The sequence below is a fragment of the Narcine bancroftii genome, chromosome 1 (assembly GCF_036971445.1).
Source record: "Narcine bancroftii isolate sNarBan1 chromosome 1, sNarBan1.hap1, whole genome shotgun sequence".
NCBI lineage: Eukaryota > Metazoa > Chordata > Chondrichthyes > Torpediniformes > Narcinidae > Narcine > Narcine bancroftii.
In genome coordinates, this window is record NC_091469.1 from 366,507,394 (window position 1) to 366,532,793 (window position 25,400).

Below are 25,400 nucleotides of genomic sequence, written 5' to 3' on the forward strand. Positions count from 1 at the left end.
GAAAAGAATGGACTCTGTAGAATTTCTGGTGTATTTTTGTTGAATGACAACATTGTCTGACTGAATTAATGCAACCTAGATTGTATACCTAAAATGGATGAGGGGGGGGGGGGTGGGGGGGTGGCTTGGGAGGAGGGGGGAGAAAAAGTCACTGTAAATGTGTGAAAAAGAAAAAGTGTATATCATGGCTAATGTGATTTATGGTGTGAAAAATAAAAAATTTTTAAAAAAAGTGTGTGTAACACTGAAAGCAGTTGAACAGTGCAAGCCAGGAAGCTGGTTTGAAACAAAAAGCTCCAGAGCAGTGGATGGCTGAAAGTGCTATCAGTCTGATGTTTCTCTTGGAATAAGTGGAAATAAAAGGAACTCTGTGATAGCCTGAAAGAAAGAAGTTACCATCTGGAAAACCCTGCTGGGGCAAGTTTCATCAGCGAGACATTGAGGTGACTAATGGTGGTACCTCAGTTGTGGAAATCCTGGAACAAAAAAATCTCTTTGCAAACCTACAAGAACCTTCCGGAGCAGTAAACATTTACCTTTCAAGCATCAAAGCCTGGTGAACTTTATACATGTTAAATTCTGTGCACAGTATAAGAATTGCCTGCATCCAGAGAACCTGGAAGAAGGAGAAGTGAGATTGAACTGTGAACCAAAGAACTTTTCTTAAATTTACATACACATTACATACACGCGCCATTAGAATTAGAAGGGGGTTAATTTGGGTTAGTTAAGTATAGAGATAAAGTTTGATTCTGTTTTCATGTTTAAATATAATTAAAAATAACTTTAAGTAAATACTTGTCTTGCTGAATGTCTATTGCTGCTGGGTTTTGGGGTCCTTTGGGCTTGTAACAAAAGCAAGCGTAAAAGATGTTCAGCTCCACAAGTAGTGAAACATCGCAGCCATTTATGATGCTAGGTTTCACCTTGTAGGATGTAATGACCTCCATGCCCTGCCATTTTTTTTTTTTTAATTAATTTTTATTTAAATGTAGACATACAGCACAGTAACGGGCCATTTCAGCCCACAAGCCCGTGCCACTCAATTATACCAAATTAACCTACAACCCTGATATGTTTTGAAAGGTGGGAGGAAACCAGAGCCTTCAGAGGAAACCCAAGCAGTCTCAGGGAGAACGTACAAACTCCTTACAGACAGCATGGGATTCAAATCCAATTGCTGGCACTGTAATAGCATTGCACTAACTGCTACACTAACCACGTTGCCTCCATCTTACATATAGCGGATTCTATTTCTAACTTCTCTGAGTCACTGCTTTGCTGTTATTAGTAGGTCATACTGGGTCCCTATAGTGTTCTGGATCACTGATCTTGAACGCCATTGATCTAGACTTCAGCAGGCTAAGAGTCCTTTCATTCACAGCTTTTGTTTAGGGTACACAAAGACATTTTCATCCACACAGGCCCTAATAAAGTCAATGACAACTGTGGCATATTCATTCAAATTCTTAAATATGGTCCAGACCACCAACTTAAAGCAGTCCTGCAGCCATACCTCCATCTCCCTCATCCATACTGGCACAGTAGTCCTCAGTTCCTGTATGCCAGGAGTAGAAGTACAGCCAGGTGATCAGAATTGCCAAAGTGAAGGTGTGGGATGGGACGGTAAACATTCCTGATGGTGGTGCAACAGTGCTCCTCTGGTTGCACAAGTGATATGTTGATGGTAATTTGCCGGAGACTTCAATTGGCCTGGTTGAAATCTCCTACAATGATTAGGAAGGCACCAGGGTATGCAGTCTCATGGCTGCAGAGTTCAGTTGCCAGGCCCTCCAGTACCCATCCTGAGGCTAGCCTAGGGTGCAATGCTCCATGTCCCCTGATAATCCCATCTTGTCTGTATCTGACAATGATGTGCACGCTGCCTTCAGGAGGGTGAATCTGAGGAAAGCATCTTGCCTGGATGGAGTGCGTGGCCAAGCATTAAAACTCAATGCTGATCATCCTATCAATGTTTTCACGGATATCTTCAACATCTCATTCTGGTAGGGCATGGTACCCATCTGTTTCAAACAGGCAACAATCATACAGGTGCCCAAAAAAGAGCATCGTAACCTGCCTATCGAACAGTAGCACTTATATCACAGTGATGAAGTATTTTGAAAGGCTGGTGTTGAAGCATCAGGTCCTGTCTGAGCAGCAATGTGGATACGTTCCAGTTTGCCTATCTTAGCAACAGGTCTACAGCAGATGTCATCTCACTGGCTCTACACAAAGCCCTGGAACACATGGACAGTAAAGATGCATACATCAGGATGCTTTTTATTGCCTACAATTCAGCATTTAACACCAAAATTGATCAGCAAACTCCAAGACCTGGGAGTTAATGCCCCACTGTGTAATTGGATCATGGATTTCCTCACCTCCAGGCCTCAATCAGTGAGGATTGGTAAGAACATCTCCTCCACAATCTCCATCAGTACCAGAGCACCACAGGTTGTGTCCTTTCTCCTTCCCCCCCCCAACCCCGACTCTACTCATTTTACACCTACGACTGTGTGGGTCGGTACAACAATACCACCATCTACACATTTATTGATGATACCACGAAAGTGGATTGTATAAAGGAAGTGGTCGAGTCAGCATTGCAGGAGGGAGATTGAAAACTTGGCTGAATGGTGCACCAACAACAACCTTGCACTCAATGTCTCCAAATCTAAGGAGCTGATTGTTGACTTCAGGAAGGGAAAACCAGAGGTGTACAATCAAGAGATCATTGGGGGAATCAGACGTGGAGAGGGTAAACAAGTTTAAGTTCTTTGGAGTAACTATCTTGGAAAATCTTTCCTGGACTTAACATACAAATGGCATTGTGAAAAAAGCTACTTCCTCAGGAGTTTGCAGAGGTTTGACACCAGAAACCCTGGGAAATTTTTAAAGATGTGTGGTGGAAAGTGTGCTGACCAGCTGCATTGCAGACTGGTGTAGGGACACCAATACCCCTGAAGAATACCCATCGAGAACATCTACAGGGAACCGCTGCTGTTGGAGAGCTGCAGTGATCATCAAGGATCCACACTACCTAGCACATGCTCTGTTCTCACTGCTGCCATCAGGAAAGAGGTATAGGTTCCACAAGACTCCCACCACCAGGTTCAGGAACAGCTGCTATCCCTTCACCATCAAACTCCAACAACAAACTCAATCAGGGACTCATTCAAGGACTCTTACTTGTGCACTTTATTGCTTTTTTAAAAAAGTGCTTTCTGTATTGCACAATTTGTTTACATTTGTTATCTCTTTACAGTTCTTTGTTTACATGTATACTTTGTGTAGTTTTTTTTTGCTCTGCCAAAAAGTGGTAATTCTGCCTCGCCCATAGATATAAAGAATCTAAAGGTTGTATATGATGAAAGCTATGTAAAGATAGCATGACTAAGATTGTTAATGTGAGCTATAGATTAGTTCATTATAATTTTATACATCAGCTATATTTAACTCCTGAAAAATTAAAGAGATACAACTTAATTTCTTCAGATTTATGTTTTAGGTGTCATAAAGAAGCAGGTTCTTTTTTACATTCTATTTTATGTATTAAATCTTTTTTGACACTACACGAGTCTTTAGAGAAAGTTTTTAGGATTGAATTATTGATGGAACCAACATTAGTTTTTAATTCGGTAATGTTAAAATGTTGGGTTTGAAATTGAGATTAACTAGGTATCAAATTGTGTTCAAAATTAGTTTAGCTGTAGTGAGAAAATGTATAACGATTACTTGGAAAAAATGAGATTGATTTAAGTTTGCAATGATAGCATATGGAATTGAGATCATGTATTCCATTGGAAAAGATAACATAATTTATGTGATAATTATCTTTTATTAAAAATTGGAAAGTATGGAGCTCCTACTTGGATTATATGGGTTTAAAGTTTTGAACTTTCTATGGCACGTTCTGGTGGTGTTACCCTTATTCATGGTATTTCGTTATGTTATTGATGGGTGAATCTCCTTTCTTTTATCTTTGGGGTTAATAGGGAGGGGGAGGGAGTGGGAGGGTAGAGGGGATTTGGTATATACCACATTTTCTTGTATATGAATTACTTGAACATATTTGAATGTATTGTGGTTTAAAATTTTAAATGAAGTATTGAGAAAAGGTTGTACATGATGTTATGTATGTTATGTATGTTATCTGACAATAAATCTGAAATTTGAATATATACTGCAATTAGAATGATGGTGGAAAATTCCCTCAGCATAAAAAATGGACAACACAATCGCCTGATGTTCCAAGTCAGGGGAACAGGGCTGAGACATAACCGTTATATTTGTGCACAACGATGAGATGATGAAGCAAACGTCATCACCTGCCGCCGGAGTTCAGTCCAACCAGTGGAAGGTGAAGCCCTTAGCCATATCTCAGAAACACATTAAACAGCAATCCCTGATGATGGGGATAGTTTTGCCTGTGATATACATCCCCAATACCAGGTCATGACGCAGCCAGTCAGCAACTTTCCATCGCCCATATGTAGACATTTGCCAAGGTTTTCAATGTCATACCAAACATCCGCAAACGCCTGAGAAAGTGGAGGCGCTGACGTGCTTTCAAGAAATTTGTGCGTTGGGTGCAGGAAAGGTCCTCTGAGATAGTGACTGCCAGGAATTTAAATTTGCTCACCCTCTCTGATCCCCCAATGATCATTGGATCACACACCTCTGACTGTCCCTTCCTAAAATTCACACTTTGGTTTTAGTGAAGAAGCCGATATTAAGTCAGAAATCCAGGTAGTACTTCAAAATCAATTTTTAAAAAAGCTCCACCACAAATAAAATTGCTCTCTCCAAGACTATTTTTTAAGAAAGAACTATTTTGTTAAGATTCAGATGGAGAAAAATTACTAGGGTAAGGAATCATGTAAATTATCTGTGACAAATGATCTGGGTCAGAATAATTTTCTTTTCAGTAAAAGACTACTCCATTTCCTCTATCAGGCAATGATTTTTGTTTTTCTACAGATAAAACAATGATAAGAGTTTAATGTGCACAGCTTTCAATGCCCAAGGACACAATTAATAACTATAACGAATAATCAAGGTACATTTTGAAGCAACTAATATTTCACAACATTGTTAAACATTTTGGGACCTGAAACAGTTCTTCAATAATAGAATATGTGCAGAAATGCAATGGCTTTGTGTTTTAACTGAAAGAAAATGGGCTCATCTGTTAATTGCTGCAATGGAAGAAATCTTGCACTGAGAGGAAACCTACAAATTGCACTTCAATTTAGGATGTTTGTCTCCTTCAAAGTTATAGGTGCTAAATAGACCAGGAAAAACAAGTTTTACAATCTTTACCCAAGTAGGCCTCATTTCAAAAGATACACGAGTGTAAAAGGCATGCATTAATCAATTATTCCCCATCATTAGTGTAATGGTATGGATTGTATGTACTCATTGGCCAGTAAAAGCTCAGGCTGGCCTGCCCCCTGATGACACTCTCCCCTGTGACCCAGGCCATAAAGGTCGAGCCACTGCTCACTTCCCTAGCTTGGTCCGGGCCAGTTCAAGTCTTATGTACAATAAAGCCTATTGTTCCCCCTCAGTCCTTGTCCTTTTGTTTATTGGGGCAACTGGTCGTGCCCAACAATTAGTTTAGTACTTTGATGCAATTTCTATTGTACTGATCCTTCAAGTCTTATATAGCTCTAGATTCTGGGCCAAAGATTAAGTGGGAGGGAAGATTCTGGAAAAAATTTCTGAGAGGATTGATATTCACTTGGAATGGTTGGTGACTAATCAGAGACAGCCAACACAGCTACGTTCAAATGTTGTCTGTCCATCTTAACAGAATTCTCTAAGGAGCTTACAGAGTGTACCGAAGAGGGCTGAATAGCAGATACAATTTACATGGGCTCAATTTACAAGGCTCTTAAAAAAAAGCCTTTTACAATGTCCGAGATGGGAGACGGATTCAAAAGGTAATGACCCACAATACCCAGGGCAAGACTCAAGAGGCTGCAGACTCCAGAATCAGAAGCAAAAATAAAGAGTGCTTTCAGAGTTAACATACTTCAAAGAGACTTTGCAATGGAGCAGCAAAATTGAGGTAAACAAGAGAAACTGCAAGTACAGGAAAACTGGAGCAACGCACAACATGCTGAAGGAACTCGGTGGGTCAGATGGCATCCATACAAGGCAATCTATAGTCAAGGCTTTGGGCAGAAACCTTACATTGTGGCCTCCTCTACATGGGAGGTCATTTGTTGAGCACTTTTATTCAGTTGCTGAAACTTCAAGGTCTTCCCAGTGGTCAACTACTTCAATTCTGTTAGTGGCATGATTAATGCAATACTAGTACAGTCTCAGGTTTGAAATCAGCACTGTTTGTAAAGAGCGTGCATCTTCTTTCAGTGTCTGCATGGGTTTCGTCTGAGCCTTCAAAATGTACAAGAATTATAGGTTAATTGGTGTATTTGTGGCGGTGGAGGGGGGGGGGAGAATTTCACAGGCTCATGTGCTGGAAGGACCCACTACCATGCTGTACATCTAAATTTAAAAGTTCTAGCCCCTATTCATTCAGTGACCTCGTAATGGCAGACGGAGGCCACAAGCAAGTTGGAGGTACAACTGATGTTCCGTCTTACGATTTCTAACCAGATGGCACTTCAACAATTTCCAGTAATACCCTCCCCCAATTTTTCTTCACCCCATTTGCTTTTCCTTATCCTTCTAACTCCTTTTCTTTCCTCTGCCTATCACCCACACTTTCCTTCCTCCAGCTCCCCACCCCTTCCCTTCTTTTCTCTGGTCAGAGAACATATTTCTCACCCTGCTGCCTCTTCCCCAATCACCTCAGCCCTTTCTCTTTCCTCCCCCACATGTATCCATCACCTCCCTTTCTTGTTCGGGCACCTGCTGGTTTCTTTGCCTTTCTTGAAGAAGGGCTCAGGTCCAGAACATCAACAATCCATTTCTTTCCGTGGATGCTGTGTGACCTGCGAGGTTCCTCCAGTACTTGTCTATTGTGCCGATGCATTGGCCAGCACAGTGCCAGTGACTGGAATTAGAATCTGGGGGTGTCTGTTCTCCCATTGTCTGCCTGGGTTTCCTTTGGGTGCTCTGGTTTCCTCCATCCTTCAAAACGTATAGAGGTATAGGTTAATTGGGTGGCACAGACTCATGGGGTGGAAGGGCCTGTTACTGGCGTGTATTTAAAAAAAATACACCAACTGAAGAATTTCACTACAAAGCCACACAAAGTCACTAAAGGTGGCATTCAGAGCATGCTTACAGCAATTGCGTTCATCTTATTGAAATTATATAGTCAAGGAGTGGAGATGAAGCACAAATTATATAATTTCAGTCAGGAGACACAATGGTTCAATTCATTATCAAATACTGTAGATTATAACATCCCAGCTTCCAGAATACTGACAGAAAATGACAGACAGACAAGAATACATTGTGACTACCTGTATGGAGACAAAACAGGAGGAAGTTGTAGTGATGGCATTATAGAAGATGATGGATGACCCAGAATCTGGCCCAAGAAGATCCAAGGGTTTTAAATTCTATGCAGTTACCCAGGACAAGTGTATGATGACATTTATTTTTTTTAATTAAATCACGCCAACAAGAATGGATGGAATTGCACTGATGAGCTGTTTCTTTCCTACTTGGACAAGTATACTGTTAAAGAACACTACACAATTATATAACTTTATAGATCAAAATTTGAATGAAACAGCAATAATAACAATTGCATTTTAAGTAGTTTTAAGACCATTTTAAGTCATTCTTTTGCTATCATGTTTCATCAACTTGTCTACTTTGCAGTAAAAAAAACTACTTTTAAATTGAAAACAGGCTTGAGGAAATTGGTCAAGTCACTTTTATTTATCGTTCATACTGTGACACGTTATGTGATATTTTATATGGTATATAGATATGCTTTTGGACGATAAATTGTGATAGGATGTTTTTTTTAATATACAAGTGTAGGTCACATACAAACACTTCAAAATATCTCATTTAAAATGCCAGAGCTCTGCTCAAGCCAGACAATCCAGGCTCCGAGTGCCTTTGCAAAAAATTTGGAGTGCCTATAAGGACTTCACACATGTAGGTGTTAATTGGACATGCTCTGGCATAATGGATTATTGTTTTGCAAAACAACAGATGAACAACTCGGAAGATTAAGTCTGGAGCCGCAGTCTGTCTGAATGCAGTTGGCTGTTCTAAAAGACTCATATGGGGGAGGGAGGGAATGAATTCAGTTGTATAGTTCAGCAGCAGTTGGGACTGGAACAGGACAAGCTGGCAAGGTTGTAGAAAAGCCCTATTTTGAAGATGGATTGTGAGTTCTTAGTTCAGGCTGGTCAAAGACCTTGTGGGTCATACAAGAGGAGAGGACTGGCTGCATAATGTTTCACCTGAAATAAGTGAAACAAAAAGGAACTCTGTGGTGACCTGAAAGAAAGAGGTTATCATCTGGAAAACCCTGATGAGGCCATTTTCTTTGGCAAGACACTGAAGTGGCTGATCAGAAGGAATCAGTTGTGGGTGTCCAACAATCAACAAATCTCTCTCTGAAAACCGACAAGAACCTTCCTGAGTAGTAACCATTTACCTTTCAAGCGCCAAAGCCTGGTGAAATTCATAAATGTTAAATTATGTGCACAGTATAAGAATTGCCTGCAACCAGTGAACTTGGAGGAGTGAGAAGTGAGATTGGACTGTGAATCAAATAACTTTTCTGAACTTACATACACATGCGCTTAGAATTAGAAAGGGGGGGTTAAGTTAATAGTAAGGGGGGTTAAGTTAATAGTAACAAGTTAAAGTTTGATCCGGTTTTCATGTTTAAAGATAATTAAAAGCAACTTTTGTTTAAGTAACATTTGTCTTGGTGAATTTCTATTGCTGCTGGGTTTTGGGGTCCTCTGGGCTCATAACATTACCATGGTCGCACAGTAAAGACAAGATAACAGTTCTCCAGGACCATGGAGCATATTTGTATAAATACAAGAATACAAGTTAGAATAGAAGTTAAACAATAAAATATTAAAATATTAAGACATATACTGTAAAATCCACAGTACACTATCCACAAATGTTCTAGGAATTCAGGAGCCTGAAGGCTTGGGGGAAAAATAACTGTCGCCCAATCTGGATGTAAGGGCCCAGAGTGCTACGGTACCTCCTACCAGATGGAAGAAGGGAGAACAGTTTACGTGAGGAGTGTGTGGAGTCCTTCACAATGTATATTGCCTCTCTCCTGCATCGAGTGTAGTAGATGTCCTTCATGGTAGGAAGAGAACCCCCAATATTTCTTCCATTGACTTCACTAACCTTTGCAGGGTTTTGCAGTCTGAGGTGGTACAACTTCCAAACCAGGCATTGATGCAGTTGCACAGGATGCTCTTACTTCCTGTACGGCTGAGGAAAGTTCATCTCCCACCCTCTATCCTCTGTAGAATGTAGTGAGGATGGGAGATGAAATTTCCTCAGCCTTCACAGGAAGTAGAGGTGCTGCTGGGCTTTTTTGGCTCTGGAGCTGGTGTTAGGGACCAGGTTAGGTTCTCCACCAAGTGCACTCCAAGGAATTTGATACTCTTGACAACCTCAAAGGTAGAGCTGTCGGTGGTCAGTGGAGCGTGGTCTTCCCGGGCACTCCTGAAGTCGACAGCTATTTCTTTTGTTTTATTAACATTCAGATACAGGTTGTTGGCTTTGCAGCAGTCTTTTAGACTCTGTACGTCGACTCTTCATTTTTACTAAAACTGTTCCAAGGTTTCAGAGTGTTAACTGCTTTTTTGTTTTGAGTATTTGGAAAGCCATTTAAAGAATTTTTTTTTTAATTATAAATCACAATTTTTCAAGTTACACTCAAAAATGCCTGCAGTTTGATATTGCAAGTTAATGGTTAGATAACACCTTAGTCATCTGTGGTTAATTTAAAACTTGCCTTTTGTTTTAATTGCATTTTTGTGTAACAAATTGTGCAGGACAGGTCACTTCTTACAAATTTGTTTCTTTTTTTAAGGTGGGTGATGAGAGTAGAACAATGGATGTTTTCTGTATGGACCATTTGACATGGTAGACTGTTTTTAGAAAATATGGACATGGGATTGCTGTTGAATTGATAGTTTGGGTTCAGTATTGGCTCTGCCCCTAGCAGACAGGGTGGAGGTTTCAGGATGTTATTCTGACCGGAGGTCCATGGCCAGTAGAATTGCTCAGGGATTGGTGTTGGGACTCCTGTTGTTTGTGGGATGTATCCAAATGATAGATGAAAAAGTAGGTGGGTGGGTTACTCAGTCTGAAGATAAAACCAAAATTGGTGGAACTTTCTACAGTGTAGAGGGCCATCAAAAAAAATACACAAGTGGTAAAACAGAGAAATATATTGTCTAGACATGAGTTACTGGACAGGAGGCATCTTTGAAGTATGGTTAAACATACTTTAAATTTTTTGTATCTGTAAAATTGCAAAATTAAAAAATCTTTATGTTACTGGTTAAAATTGTATTTTGTGAACAATGACCAAGGTAGCAGTGTACAAATATTGATTTTGTTTATAGGCAAATCTCCTCAAATGCTGCAAAACTGCACAAATACACCAAGTATATTCTTTTAAAATCCTGATGTATGTATTTGCACTAATTCTCTGGTTTCTCCCCCATGCCATATATGGTGGAAGATCAGTAATTATTGGAAAATATCTAATGCAGGCAAGTGCTAAAAGAATCACCAGGGAAAAGGTGGGCATGAGTGAAGTTGCAGGAATCCAAAGTAGTAAGACTGACAGGACTGCTATTTGAAACTAGCATAAACTGGATAGGCTGAATAGACTCAGAGATCATTCCCGGGTACTCAAATGTTCTGGGGCTCTTCAGTAAAAATAATAGCAGGACAATGGCCAACATTAATTTTGTTGATTCACTTTTGTAGCACAGAAAACTCCAGTTCTGAATCACATTAAAGAAAAAACGCTGCCCATCCCAGCTTGTCTCTTTAAGGTCAAGGGATGTCACCTTTGTTGCAAGATTTCCTGATGCCATTTATGCAACAGAAAATGATGACTTTTTTAGTGTTTCTCCTATTTAAGCAATGATAATTATTCAATAATAAATAATTGTCTGCCTCATCAATTACTGTGTACATTTGCTATTTGTGAAGTGTCATTTTGACAAATTGATAAAAAGTTGTCTTCAAGTACACAACCAGAGCTTAAATTGAGTGCAACCAAAGTACGATGTTTTAAAAATATTTTTATTTGGAGAATAACAAAAATGTGCTTTTGCTTTGACTGATCAATTACATGCATATTGATTTCCCATGAGGTAAAAAATTTTGATCAAAATGCTGCAAACCTATGAAAATTGCCTTTGATGGATGTTCTTAACATTTTCATGAAATTTAATTCAGTAACTTGCTGCAACTAGCACCCCCTCCTCAACTTTCTCTGCTACTTTGACAACTGCATTTCTGCTACCACATGCATTTGTACAAACTCATTTTTATCATCTTTTCAATTTGTTAAAAATCCAGGGGACTCCAAAACCCAGCAGCAATAGAAATTCACCAAGACAAATGGTTACTTAAACAAAAGTTACAGGCCCTTTCGGCCCATGAGTCTATGCCACCCAATTACACCCAAATTTTGAACGGTGGGAGGAAACTGGAAGAAACCAACACAGTCGCAGGGAGAACATACAAAATCCTTACAGATAGCATGGGATTTGAATCTCGGTCCAGGTCGCTGGCACTGTAATAGCATTGCGCTAACCACTACACTAACCAAGATGCCTTTGCTCTCCTTTTCTATCCTCTTCCCTACATCTATCCAGCTATCACCCTTCCCCTATCTGATGCCACCTATCACCTCCCACCCTCTGCCTCCATCTGCCTATGAACTCTCCCACTTGGTTCTACCCATTGACAATCAGCCATCTCTTTATACTTGCCTTCTCCCCTCTACACCCTCAGTCTTCATGCAGAATTACGGCTCAAGGCATCAGCTTGTTGAGTTCTACCAGCAGACTATTTCTTAACAGTTATAAACCTTTCTGCATATGAAGCATTTTGCAGAGTTAAGCCCATAATCGTGCAAACCGTATGACTTCAAACATTAATATCAAAACAGTGCATTTTATTATTCAGACAAAGATGAGTAAAACAGCAATGATTAAAAAAAAAACATAACCAAGTAGGGAAATTCTAAAGGCAAAATGGAACACTTTCCATTTGCCGGTTTACATCACCAGCGACACTCAAAATTTATATTACACAGGACCAAGTGGCCTGTTTGATCAGCACTCAGTCACCACAATTTTGAACATTTTCTCTCTCCAGGGCTAGTATATCACAGTCATAATGTGAATAACGAAACAACAGATTAAGTTTGTTTTCACAGCCACTCCCAAAGCACAATCTCATTTCCTTAAAGATCAAGGGCAACACCATTACAATAGCATAAAAATTTTCAAGTCACTTGCTGCTCTGGTTTGAAAATAATCTTGGAACTTGCTGTCTAACTTCACCGTGAGAGCATCTTTATCTAAGAGACTACAGCTTACCAACCTCTTCTCAATGGCATTTAAGTATAGACAACAAATACAGGTCTGGTCTTTCAGTAGGCCTTTTCAAACCGGATTGTAAAATGGAAATTCCCCAGAAATTTTCCTGGGAATCCTCCTGTGAACCTGCAGTGTGAAAAAGGTTGGCTCAGGAATTTTAAACGGGTCCGCGGCCCTACCTCGTAGGTAGGGGTTCGGCCCCTGGAAATTTTCCCAGACCACCCTCTCCCTGCAGTGTAAAGAGCCAAGTGGCCAAACAGGGAAGCCTCATGACATCAGCACATGTGTGCTGCATCATACAGGCAATTAAAATTCAAATTAAAAAGATACTTAATGCCCGACAACAGTGGGCCATTTTGGCACGTCGTAAGGGCAGCACAATAACCATCTTCATTAACTAGCATCCCTCACACAGGTGTATTTCCCAGATTGCGTAAAGGATTATGGGAAATGAAGTCAGCCAGTCATCCTGCATTGTGCTGTCCTCGCGACATGCCGAAGTGTGCAGGGAAAACTGATGACAGGGTAGGAAGGGGCCAAGGGGCGGGCAGGCGAGCAACGGACACAACACAAACTTGCGTAACGCGTCATCAGTTGAGGGGGCAGAACCATCCCCCCCCTATAATTGCCAGGGAGGGCAAATTCCTGGGTCTGTGGTGTGAAAGGTCCAGGAGGTCCTGAATTCCCGGGAATTTCACCAGGACAAAGTTGGGCCACTGCTCCTCTGCAGTATGAAAATGGCTCGAGCATGAATTCACTGCAATAGGCATTAAAAGAAGCAAGCACCTCTCAGCTACTCAGTACTTAATGCATTCATCTTCTAAAGTTAACCCATCTTAAACAACAACTAATATCCCTTATCTGGCTCAGTAATTATAATTCAGCAGAAGTAAAACAAACTGTGCAAGGAGGCAAAGTTTACTGTATATTATTTGGACAGCCACAGGGCTTGATAAATGAATTAAGGCTAATCTTGTTATGTCAGGAGGCTTGCTGCAACTTCTTGCAACCATCCAGATCCATAACTGCTTAGAGCAGCACCGATTCAGGCACACACACAGCAAGGGTTTTACTGATCTGGAGAGGGTGTGGGGTTAGCCAAGTTATTGAAAACCTGCCAAAATATTTTAAGGGCAGCTACTTACATGAACAAACACTGTAACCATCCAGCAAACTGTCAAAGCTAAATTAATTTAGTTTGTGTAGTGATGGCAGAACAAAAACTCCGTTCTTTTTCTGAATAATGTCAATTAGTGTTCTTCCAAAGTATTGGAAGAAGCAGAGTTTTGATTGAAATGTTTCACCTGAAATAAGCAATGCAGAACTCCACAAGCATTGCAACAAAGCAACAGACAAGATCATCTGCCCAAATTCTTGAAAGCAAGAGCTTCCAGCTGAGACGATGGGTTCCCGACAGCACAGAGTACAGTACTGTAGAAAACTAGATACAAAATGCCTGGGAGCAAAGCAAAAGGGTGACTTATGTCGGGGGGGGGGGGGGGCTGCATTAGGCAGCAATCACCTTCATTTCAAGAAAAAGTACAAATCAATACCAAAATAATCTGTTATTTCTTCCTTAAATATTTTCTTCCTCCTTTAAAGCATTCCTGAAAACCGCTCTTTGCACAAGCTTTTGGCTTCTCCATGCAACTGTGATTTGGCACCAAACAACCTGCAGGTACGAAATGATTGCTGGTGCTGCCAAGATCTATAATGACAGGATGATAAACAGCTTGGCACCTTTATGGTTTGATCACATTCCGCAGCAGCACCTTGGAAAATGTTGCTGTGCTAAGGTGAAAGATGAATGTAAAAGTTCTCGCTACTGCTCACTCAACAAGGAGAGAAATGAATCAGTGCTTAACAGCCAAGGTGCTCAGGTCAAGGACTGTCATTTTTTGGAATGTATTTGGGTGGCCAAAGGAGACCCTAGGCATGCACACAATTGGAGCAGCTTTCATCTTTGCTCACAAACTTGTTGAAATCCAAAATGTGAAGCATGATACTAGACTGCCGATGCCATGTGATTGAGGGATTGTACATCTCTGTCCTCAAGAACATTTGTGGTCAGTTAGAGGGTCCACAGCGACAGGAGAGATAGCAGGTTGGCCAAAGCAAACAACCAGTGTAGCCAAAATCTTCACTGATGAAAATTAACGTGTGACTTAAAATTTGACTAAAATTTCTATCCCAGCATGCTCAGAGGGACCAAGGAGTTTAGCAAATGAACTTTCAAACAGGCTCAAAATGGTGGTCTCATAATTAAGGCTGTGGACAAGTATCAAATACTTTTAAAAGGATCCTGGGCCGTGCAATCAGTCAGCCATGACAGGTTTTACCCCAATTGGTTAGGTTCAGGCAAACCTTAGTGGATTAAGTGCAAGACCATCACTACCACAACAAGCGACATGAATAAAACATACAGAAATAAGCAACTGCCTGAGCAACACATTCCTCAAGGGGACACGAGACAGAAGTAAAAAGGATTTACAGATAATGCTTCATTGCTGCATGTAGTATGGTGCAAAATTGATCATGAATAACAATAGTTGGTTTAAGGCAATCATCCATTTAAAGTTCCAGCAACAAAGAAACAGTCAACAACACATGCTTTTCACCTTCACCTTTCATTCAAGAATGTCCTTTTATGTACTTAATAAAGTATATTTAGAGTAAAATAAGAAGCAAGAGTAGACATAGTATTGATAGAAAATGACACCTGAGAAACGATGATGAGACAAGGAGATGGCAGAGGAAGACAACAGTAGTATACTGACTGGACTTTCAAAGGTGTCAGGGAAGAGATGAGTGCAGGAATGATCACCAGAGAGAAGGTGCTTGGGAAGCCGCAAGGTCTAAGGGTAGATAAGTCTCCTGGACCAGATGGAATGCATCCTCAGGTTCTGAAAGAGTAGCTATAGAGATTGTGGAGGCACTAATAATGATCTTCCAATAATCAATGGATTCTGGCATGATTCTGGAGGACTGGAAAATTGTGAAGGCACTCCACTATTTAAAAAGGGAGGGAGGTAGCAGAAAGGAAATTATAGACCTGTTAGTCTAACAGTTGAGAAGCTGTTGAAATCTATCGTCAAGGATGAGATTACATGGAGGTACATGACAAGATTCACCAGAATCAGCATGGTTTTCTCAAGGACGTGCCTGTCAAAAGTACAATATTTTTGAGGTAACTACAAGGAGGCTAGATAAAGAACATGTAGCAAATGTTGTATATTTGGACTTTCAAAAAGCCCTTTGACAAGGTGCCACACACAAGGCTGCTTCACAAAATAAGAAGCCATGAAATTACAGGAAAGGTATTAGCTTCAATAGAATATTGGTTGATTGGGAAGAAACAGAGTGGGAATAAGGAGATCCTATTCTGGATGGCTACCGGTTTTGCAGAGGTTTGTGTTGGGGCTACTTCTTTTTACATTATACGTTAGCAAGTTGGGCTGTGGAATAAATGGCTTTGTGACTAAGTTTGCAGATAGGTGGAGGGGCAGGTAGTGAAGAGGAAATGGTGAGTCTGCAGAGAGACTTGGATAGATCAGAAGAATGCACTGAGAAGTGGCAAATGAAATGATGCTGGAAAGTGTATGGTCATGCCCTTTAGTAGAAAGAATGAAAGGATGGTGAGACAACTCAAAATTTGGAAGTATAAAAGGACGGGGTCAGGATAGTCTGAAGGTTAACCTCCAGTGACAAAGGCCAATGGAATATTCATATCTAGAGGAAGCAGGAATGTGATGCTGAGTCTTATAAGGCAATGGCGAGGCCTCACTTGAAGAATTGGGTTCCTTACACAAGGAAGGGATGCATTGGAGAGGGTTCAGAGAAGATTCACAAGGATGATTCCTGGAATGAAGGGATTAGCATATGAGAAGCATTTGATAGCTCTTGGACTATACTCCTTGGATTTCAGAAGAATGAGGGGGACCTCATGAAAGTATTTTGAATATTGAAAAGTCTGGACAGAGTAAATGTGGCAAAGTTGTTTCCCCATGTAGAGGAGTCAAGCACAAGAGGTCTTCTGGTTTTCCAGTCTCATTACAAAATAGAAGAAACTTTTCTGCCCATCATTTCCAAGCCTGCCCCCAGTTGTGCAATCCATCAGTCCCATTCCACTTCTCCTAATTTCCTTGTACCCTATAAAATAGCCATTAGCTCCCTTTCATTCTTTCACCATTGACCTTCACTAGAGGTTAATGTATAATGACCAATCAATTTACCTGCACATCTTTGGAACGAAGGAGGAAACTGGAGCAGGATTGCTAGTTCCATCAACTGAAATGGCCTCTGAAAAAAATAGAAGTATTTTCTGCCTGCACAAAGTATTTGTGCATACATGATATATGGATCTACATCAGGACGAGTGGTGAAAGATTCAAGTCACGAATGCAAATAGCATGAGGAAGTCGTTCTGCTCATGGGAATCTTCAGCAGTTCAGAACAGGAAAATGTTCAATTGCAGAAAGCAGACACAATCATATCTGAAGCAGCAGCCAAGAGGAAGCTATAGGAGTGGGCAAAATTTTGATGTTCATAAGGCATTTGAACAAACACGTGAATAACTAAGGTTAAGAAAGATATTGCCCATATGCAGGTAAATTGATCCAAACCAGAATCCCAACTTGGCCAGCATAGACTAGTGGGATTGAAAGGCCTGTTCTGTGTTGTATGGTTCTAAAATATACTGGCTATGCCCAGGACTAAACAAAATTCAGCAAGCCAAAGAACCACTGTCAAGCAGCATCCTGTGAGGAATGGATTTTAAATAGACCATAAAACAGAGCAACAGAAATAGGCCATTCAGCCTATCAAGGGCACTTGCCATCTAATCATGAGCCGATCCATTTTCTCCATTCAGCCCCACTGCCTGGCCTTCGCCTCTTAATCTTTGAGGCCTTTTGCAGATAAAGAACCTATCAATCTCTGCTTTAAATACACCCAGTGACCAGGACACCACAACTGCCCTTGGCAACAAATTCCACAGAATTACCTCCCTCTGGCTGAAGAAAATCCTGCACATCTCTGTTCTAAGCAGAGACCCTCTGATCCTGAAGTTGTGCCCTTTTGTCTTTCTACATCTTCTCTGTCCATGCCTTTCAACTTTCAAGTCCAAGTTCACATTTATTATGATCCAATTGCACAATTACAACAGAATGAAACAGCATTTTCTGGTCCTCTGTGCAAAACATGCAGAGACACAACCAGACACAATACATTCATGTGACAATACACACAAAAATAATTATTCAGATGGTGAGTGCAAGCAGTTCCTTTGGTCATTCAGCATTCCCACTGCCTGTAGGAAGAAGCTGCTTTTCACCCAGATAGTGCGGCTCTGATACGCTTGCACCTCTTTACCAATGGGAGCAGCTGAAAGATGCTATGTGCAAGGGGTGGCAGGGGTCCTCAACAATTTTGCATGCCCTCTTCAAACAACAATCGTGGTAGATGGGGGTGATCCTATCTGCCACTCTTATGATTGCGAGATATTGATGACCTATTCAGTTCTCTACAACAACCGTACCAGTGATACAGCCACTTTCAATAGAGCTCCTGTAAAAGGTTAACATGATGGTGACCCATAGCCTGGCCCGCTTCAGTCTTCTCAGGAATTGCAGTCACTATTGTGCCTTCCTGTCAATGAGGAGATATTGTGTCCATGATAGGTCACTAGTTAAGTTGACTCCAAGGAACTTAGTTCTCTGTACTCTCTCCACTACCAAGTTATTGATGTGTAGTGGAGGGTGGTTGCTCCTGTTTAAATGAGCTCCCACCCACTTCATTCTCCAAAATTCTAGCAGGTACAGGGCAAGAGCTGTCAAATGCTCCTAACATGATAGCCCTTTCATTCGTAGAAGCAGCCTTGTGAACCTTATCTAAACTTTCTCCAACATCAGTACCTTTTCTTAAATGATGAGCCCCAAACTGCTTCAAGAGAGGTCTCACCAGAGCCTCAAAGTCTCAACATCACATCTCTGCTCTTGTATTCTATTCTTGAAATGAATGCCAGCATTGCATTTGCTTTCTTCACCACCAACTCACATGCAAGTTTACCTTCAGGTTATCCTGCACGAGGACTCCCAGGTTCCTTTTGCATCTGGAAATTTTCCATTTTCTCCCCATTAACAAAAAATTGTCTTCCCTTTTATTTTTTTTCTACCGAAGTGCATGACCATAATCATTTATGACTTCTCTGCCCATCTACCTAATCTGTCCAAGTCTTTCAGCTGCCTCCCTGTTTTTGCAACTCTACCTGTTCATCCACCTACCTTCATATCATCTGCAAACTTGGCCACAAAGACATCCGTTTCATAATCTATATCATTAATATGCAACACAAAATGAAATGACCCCCAACACAGAACATCATTATCAACGGGCAACCAACCAGAATATGATCCCTGCATTCCAACTCTGCTTCCTGCTAATCAGCCAATGCTCTACCTATGCTAGTAGATTACCTGTTATATCAAGGCCTCTTATCTTGTAAAGTAGCCTCATGTGTGGCACCTTGTCAAAAACCTTCTGAAAATCCAAATGCACGACACCCACTGCATCTCTTTCATCCAGCTTGCTCATCACTTCTTCAAAGAATTCCAGTAGGTTTGTCAAGCAAACTTTTCCCTCAAGTATACCATGCTGTCTTTGGCCTATCTTGTCATGTTCCTCCAAATATTCTGCAACCTCATGCTCGACAATCGTTTCCAACATTTTCCCAACCGTCGACCTTAGCCTACCGGTCTATAATTTCCTTTCTGCTGCCTTTCTCCCTTCTTGAATCGTGGGGTGACATTTGAGATTTTCCTATCCTTCAGTACCATGCCAGAATCTATTGATTCCTGAAAGATCAATACCAATGTCTTCACAATCTCTACCACTACTTCTTTCAGGCCGTTCAGCGCATAATTGTCTCCAGCAGGAACCTGATCGGAAGCCACCACACCTGCCAATCAAGGTCAAGACTATCATGCTGAGACCATCTTGTAACTGGCCTCATTAAAAAAAAGCACATGTAGCCACAAGTTCTGCTAATCACTTGCCCTATTTTGAGTATACCTGGGCCAACCCCACTGACCAGCAGGGGGTATAAACTCCAACGCTGGAGCAGCTGGGTCTTTTTTCTCAAGTCATGAACCAGAGCCAACACTAAAGAATTAATACCAAAGTATGTGCCAGTAATGGGTGGGAAGCTATTGTAAATGCACACTGGCGAACTATTATTTTATTGTGTTTAGTCTTTCCAATTAATCCAAGTGCTGTATCTACACCGGGTGGAGTGGTGGCGGATACCATGGTTGAGTCTTTTATCTACACTGTATATTTAGGTAAAGATAAAGGTTCCATTATTGTCACGTAATACTACATGTAAAATGTAACATACATAAAATTCTTTGACTTTTGTCTTCTGCAAGGGAGACACAGTCGCCATTTTGTTCAGCACCCCCAAGAGAAACCTACAGGTACCTGGTGTTCCGAGATGGTTTCCCCTCCAAGTATTGACCAGGCCATAGCTTCCAAGGTCAGACAATCTCGTGCACATTCAGACTATTAGGCTACTTAGCGTGGTTTGTGGTTATTACCTGTTTTGTTGCATTTGATACAGCTGTACTGTACGTTCCTTGTGTACTTTCCTGTGGTGAATTTCCCTTGTGGACAAATAAAGACTTTTGTGACAACTAATCAGTGTCCAGAATTGTTGCTTCTCAGACCCATTGAACATGTACCTGATACAACATCCCATAGATTTTGAAGGGTGGGAGGAAACTAGAGCGCGCAGAGGCGCCCCGCGCAGAGGCGCCCCGCGCAGAGGCGCCCCGCGCAGAGGCGCCCCGCGCAGAGGCGCCCCGCGCAGAGGCGCCCCGCGCAGAGGCGCCCCGCGCAGAGGCGCCCCGCGCAGAGGCGCCCCGCGCAGAGGCGCCCCGCGCAGAGGCGCCCCGCGCAGAGGCGCCCCGCGCAGAGGCGCCCCGCGCAGAGGCGCCCCGCGCAGAGGCGCCCCGCGCAGAGGCGCCCCGCGCAGAGGCGCCCCGCGCAGAGGCGCCCCGCGCAGAGGCGCCCCGCGCAGAGGCGCCCCGCGCAGAGGCGCCCCGCGCAGAGGCGCCCCGCGCAGAGGCGCCCCGCGCAGAGGCGCCCCGCGCAGAGGCGCCCCGCGCAGAGGCGCCCCGCGCAGAGGCGCCCCGCGCAGAGGCGCCCCGCGCAGAGGCGCCCCGCGCAGAGGCGCCCCGCGCAGAGGCGCCCCGCGCAGAGGCGCCCCGCGCAGAGGCGCCCCGCGCAGAGGCGCCCCGCGCAGAGGCGCCCCGCGCAGAGGCGCCCCGCGCAGAGGCGCCCCGCGCAGAGGCGCCCCGCGCAGAGGCGCCCCGCGCAGAGGCGCCCCGCGCAGAGGCGCCCCGCGCAGAGGCGCCCCGCGCAGAGGCGCCCCGCGCAGAGGCGCCCCGCGCAGAGGCGCCCCGCGCAGAGGCGCCCCGCGCAGAGGCGCCCCGCGCAGAGGCGCCCCGCGCAGAGGCGCCCCGCGCAGAGGCGCCCCGCGCAGAGGCGCCCCGCGCAGAGGCGCCCCGCGCAGAGGCGCCCCGCGCAGAGGCGCCCCGCGCAGAGGCGCCCCGCGCAGAGGCAACCCACACAGAGATGGGGAGGTTGTACAAAGTCCTTACAGACAGCACTGGATTAGAACCTGGATCACCCGTGCTGTAATAGCATTGAACTAACCGCTAGGCTAACTGAACTGCCTATCCTCTAAGAGTTATATTACTAGGGTTGACTGATTTATGAACAAGATTCAGTTTCAAAAGATTATTCATGGAGTTAAAAAGTAATCACAACACCTGTAGAAATTTATAAAGCCAACAGCTGCTTCAACATGGGAAAAGGAACACATGACCAGAACTTCAGGATGGCTCCAATGAGCAAGTACATTGAAAGTTGAGATTATATTCCAATAAAAATCCAAACATATCAGGGTAAATGGAATGTGTAGTTCTCTACAATGTCACCTTGTAACTCTATAGCAAAGGTAATGCTACCAATTATACACACAAGCCACTCTTCTAATAGCAAGAATGGGTGAATGATTGGATGGATTGGACAATTCAAATAAATATAACTTTGTTTAAGGCAGCTTCTGAACAATATGAAGATGTATTTAAAGATTCACTCATGTTCTCAAACATAATAAACCAACTGCCAAACCATCTACTACAAACAGATCCATACCTTACAAAAGCTCTGGTGGAAGTGCTCAACAAACTGGAGAAAAGTAAGATATTAATGAATATTAGGCTGATAAACATGGTAGTGGTACCTTGGGCAGGCAAGACCATCTTGTTTTGCTGAGAATATATGGTGACCCTTCATAACAACCAAAACAATACCTTCTTCCAACCGAGATTTATTCAGCTGATTTGGCACAAAGCTATTACACCGCTACTGAGCAGAGTTCGAATCCAGCATTGTTTCTAAGGAGTTTGTATGTTCTCCCAGTGGCCTTCATGGGTTTTCTCCAGATACTCTAGTTTCCCCTCACCCTCCAAAACATACAGAGTTGGCAGTTTGATTGGATATAATTGGGCAGCACAGATTCTATGGACTAGAAGGGTCTTCAACAGTTCCATATTATTTTTAAAGTCAAGATAAGATGTCTTGTGGCCAACCCCAGCTTAATATAGAAAAATAAAGATAGTAGTATTTGAAATTAACACTACCATGCTAAAGCAGGAAATAAATCATCCAAAAATGAGATGCTGCAGAACTGTGGTATTCAAACTGCCCCCCCCCCCCCCACCAAAACTCACATTCCACCTTAAGTAATCTCTATGCCATAAGTGGTCTGTGATAGTAAATGATTGCTTAAGATGATATGTGAGTGGGAAGAGAACGGTTGAAAACCACTGTTTTAATCGTACTTAATTGACTCGTTATGTGCACGGTTTCATAACTCCAAAGAAAATGGGCCAATGACAATTTTTCTCAGGCAAAATATTTCACTAACAATCGAGTCTCGAGCAGTGGTTCTCAACTTTCCGTTCCCATTCACATACTACCTATAGCAATCCTTTACTAATCACAGAACACTTAAGGCATAAGGATTACTTAAGGTGGAATGTGAGTGGGGGGGGGGTGGGCAGTTTGAAGATCAATGCAATTAACATACATGCTGTTGTAATGTTTATCTAGAGGAGATTCAATTCTAAATGGTCCAACCCTTATCAACTTAATCACAGAAGTAAATGATTTCAATATATTCTGGCTACAATTCAAGAAAAGGATCATGTGGACAAAGTACTCATTTTTTTAGGGGGGCATCAGCATCTTTTACTGGTTAAACAGTTCTTAGATTACCTTTATTAAATGACCTTTCAACTCACTTTTGCAAGAGACACACTTCATAATAAATAGGAACAGAAATAAGCCACTTGGTCTCTTAAGCCTCCTCCATAACTCACCAAGAACACAGTAATCTAGCTTGACACCATTTTCCTTTCTATTCTCTTATCCTTCAATTACTCTTGTATCCAAATATCCATCAATCTCTGCTTTAAATCTCTGAATGACAGGGTCTCCACAGTCTTCCACAATAAAATGTCAAAAGATTCATCCCCACCGAAGAAATTTCTCACTTTTGATCTAAATGACCCTAAAAACCCTTTTCCCCCAAAAGGCAATGTCCTCATTTCTAGATTCCTTATCCTGTAAAATATCTCATCAAGCACTCCAAGAATTTTGTAAATTTCAATAAGATCTACATTTCTAGAGAAGGGAATAATTCACTTAATCTCTCTTCATATGACAAACCAGTCATCCCAAGAACCAAACTGGAGAAGCTTCATTGCACTTCCTCTATGGCAAGAATATCCTTTTTACACAGGAGACATATACATATAATAGATGTAATCCACCCAAGGATGTGCAGCACTGTGATACTACAGTTGGAGGCTGAGGCAGCTACACTGCAATCTGGTTCAATTCTGTCCTCCGGTATAACTGATGTGAAGTAAAGACACAATGGGAAACAATGTTGGAAACAAATAGCCAAAGTAAGAGAATAACTCACATACCATTTGCCTCCCCACGACCCCAACTGCTTGCTGTACTTTCATGAAATCAATCCAAAGAACACATTGGTTCTATATCTTGACCTCGCATGGAAGCTCTGAGACCTGCCGAGTTTCTCCAGCGAATTGTTTTTTTTTTAAAAATAATACATTTATAGGCTTTGAAATGCTACTTCACAAGTTTAAGGAACCTCGTGCCCTTACCCCTGACTAATCTTCATGTGGCTTAAAACAGGCAATGTACAGTTAAAATGCAAATGTATTTGAGGCAGATCACAAGTCATGGTCTAATAGTAATTCATGACTGGCTGGAATCACAAACAGTGATGTTGCTGCCCCAAGTGGATTCACTATGCACCAACTATCCAACAAGATGCAAATACACAGAAAAATAGAGTATCACTTTGAAGAGAGTTTCTTTCAAATTGATCAACTGCATTTGAGTAAAAGTTAATAAAAACACAGATTATCTCTAACTTAAAACTGCCTTTAAAACACCTTCTGAATTGACAGGTTTGATTTTCATCATAATTTTAATACGAGTCCTTATTTAATCCTTCAGACTTCCCATTCCACAGAAATATTTTGATTAATTGCAAAATTAAATAAAATTAACTGTACACTTCCCAAGAATTTTAAAAAGCTTTCTTTAATTTGACCATTAACTATTAATGAAATTCATAGAGGACAGTGAATATTCTGCATCAGATTTACTCCGATTTAAAAAAAAATTAAATGCACTTCAGTTTCAGAACATTATATATTTTGCAACAATTAAAGTATCAGATGGCTTTTGATAATTCTCCTTTATTCCATCTGGATTTAATTGATCACAATAGGTTAATTTAGGAGATGTGCACTTATCACTTCCACCAGCATTTTTAGGAAATATTCTTCATCCATTAATAAAGATGCATTGCCACGCTTGGAAGTGGTGACACTAAACTAGGATTTGAGGCAATAGAGAGACTGGGAGTGCACACGACCGTTCACACTTCTCAATTTGTACAATTCCTTTTTTTCCATTGAATGAGCAATGTTTAAACAGAGATGAAAGTAGCTAATCCCCAAATGTACTTCTGAAGCCTCCATTACTGCATGAGAGACAAAAGACCATCTTTCCAACATTTAAAAAAAAATCTAGAATAAAGTGAAACTTGGTAAAGAAACGGTCACATGAATGCACTTCAAAATTAAATTCCATTGTCAATTAGAAACTACTTCATAAACTTGGCAAAACATTACATGAGCCTCAACAGCAAGGATAGTACCCAATTACTTTAGAGCTGCTAACAAATGAGCAGGTTATTTGTAGCAAAAAAAAAGGACAAATACTGAGAACGCAAATATATTAATCAGGCATCACATATTTATACTAGTGTACCCAAAGACTTGCTTGTCTTAGACACAGATCACAATTAACCAGTATATGCATTGCCTGTGTAATGAAGAGCAGTGAGTTGACTCAAAAGCCCAATGGAACATGCCGAATATCTGCTCCACGCACCATCTTCCTCGAAAATCCCAAAGTCGCCTGAAGAAATTCCACTTCGCTCTCCAGCTCTCGGTTGGGCATCGCATTATTAACAACTGTCAACTCTCAAGAAGTGGAAGAGAGAGAGAGAGAGAGGAGAGAGAGGAGAGAGAGAGAGGAGAGAGAGGAGAGAGAGGAGATTCTTCCTCGTCCCATGTGAGCAGCGAGAACCCCTCATGGCTCTTTCATGAGTAACGAGTCCCACTTCACTGCGAGAGAATTCTTCTCAGTCACAATAACTTGCAACTAAAAACAATCTTT

At 41.9% G+C, this 25,400-nt stretch overlaps 1 protein-coding gene across 1 annotated transcript in view; it reads right to left on the bottom strand.

The window, feature by feature from the left end:
- stk17a (serine/threonine kinase 17a) overlaps window positions 1–25,400 on the bottom strand; it is a 95,952-nt gene that overhangs the window by 70,239 nt on the left and 313 nt on the right. The window lies entirely within an intron of this gene.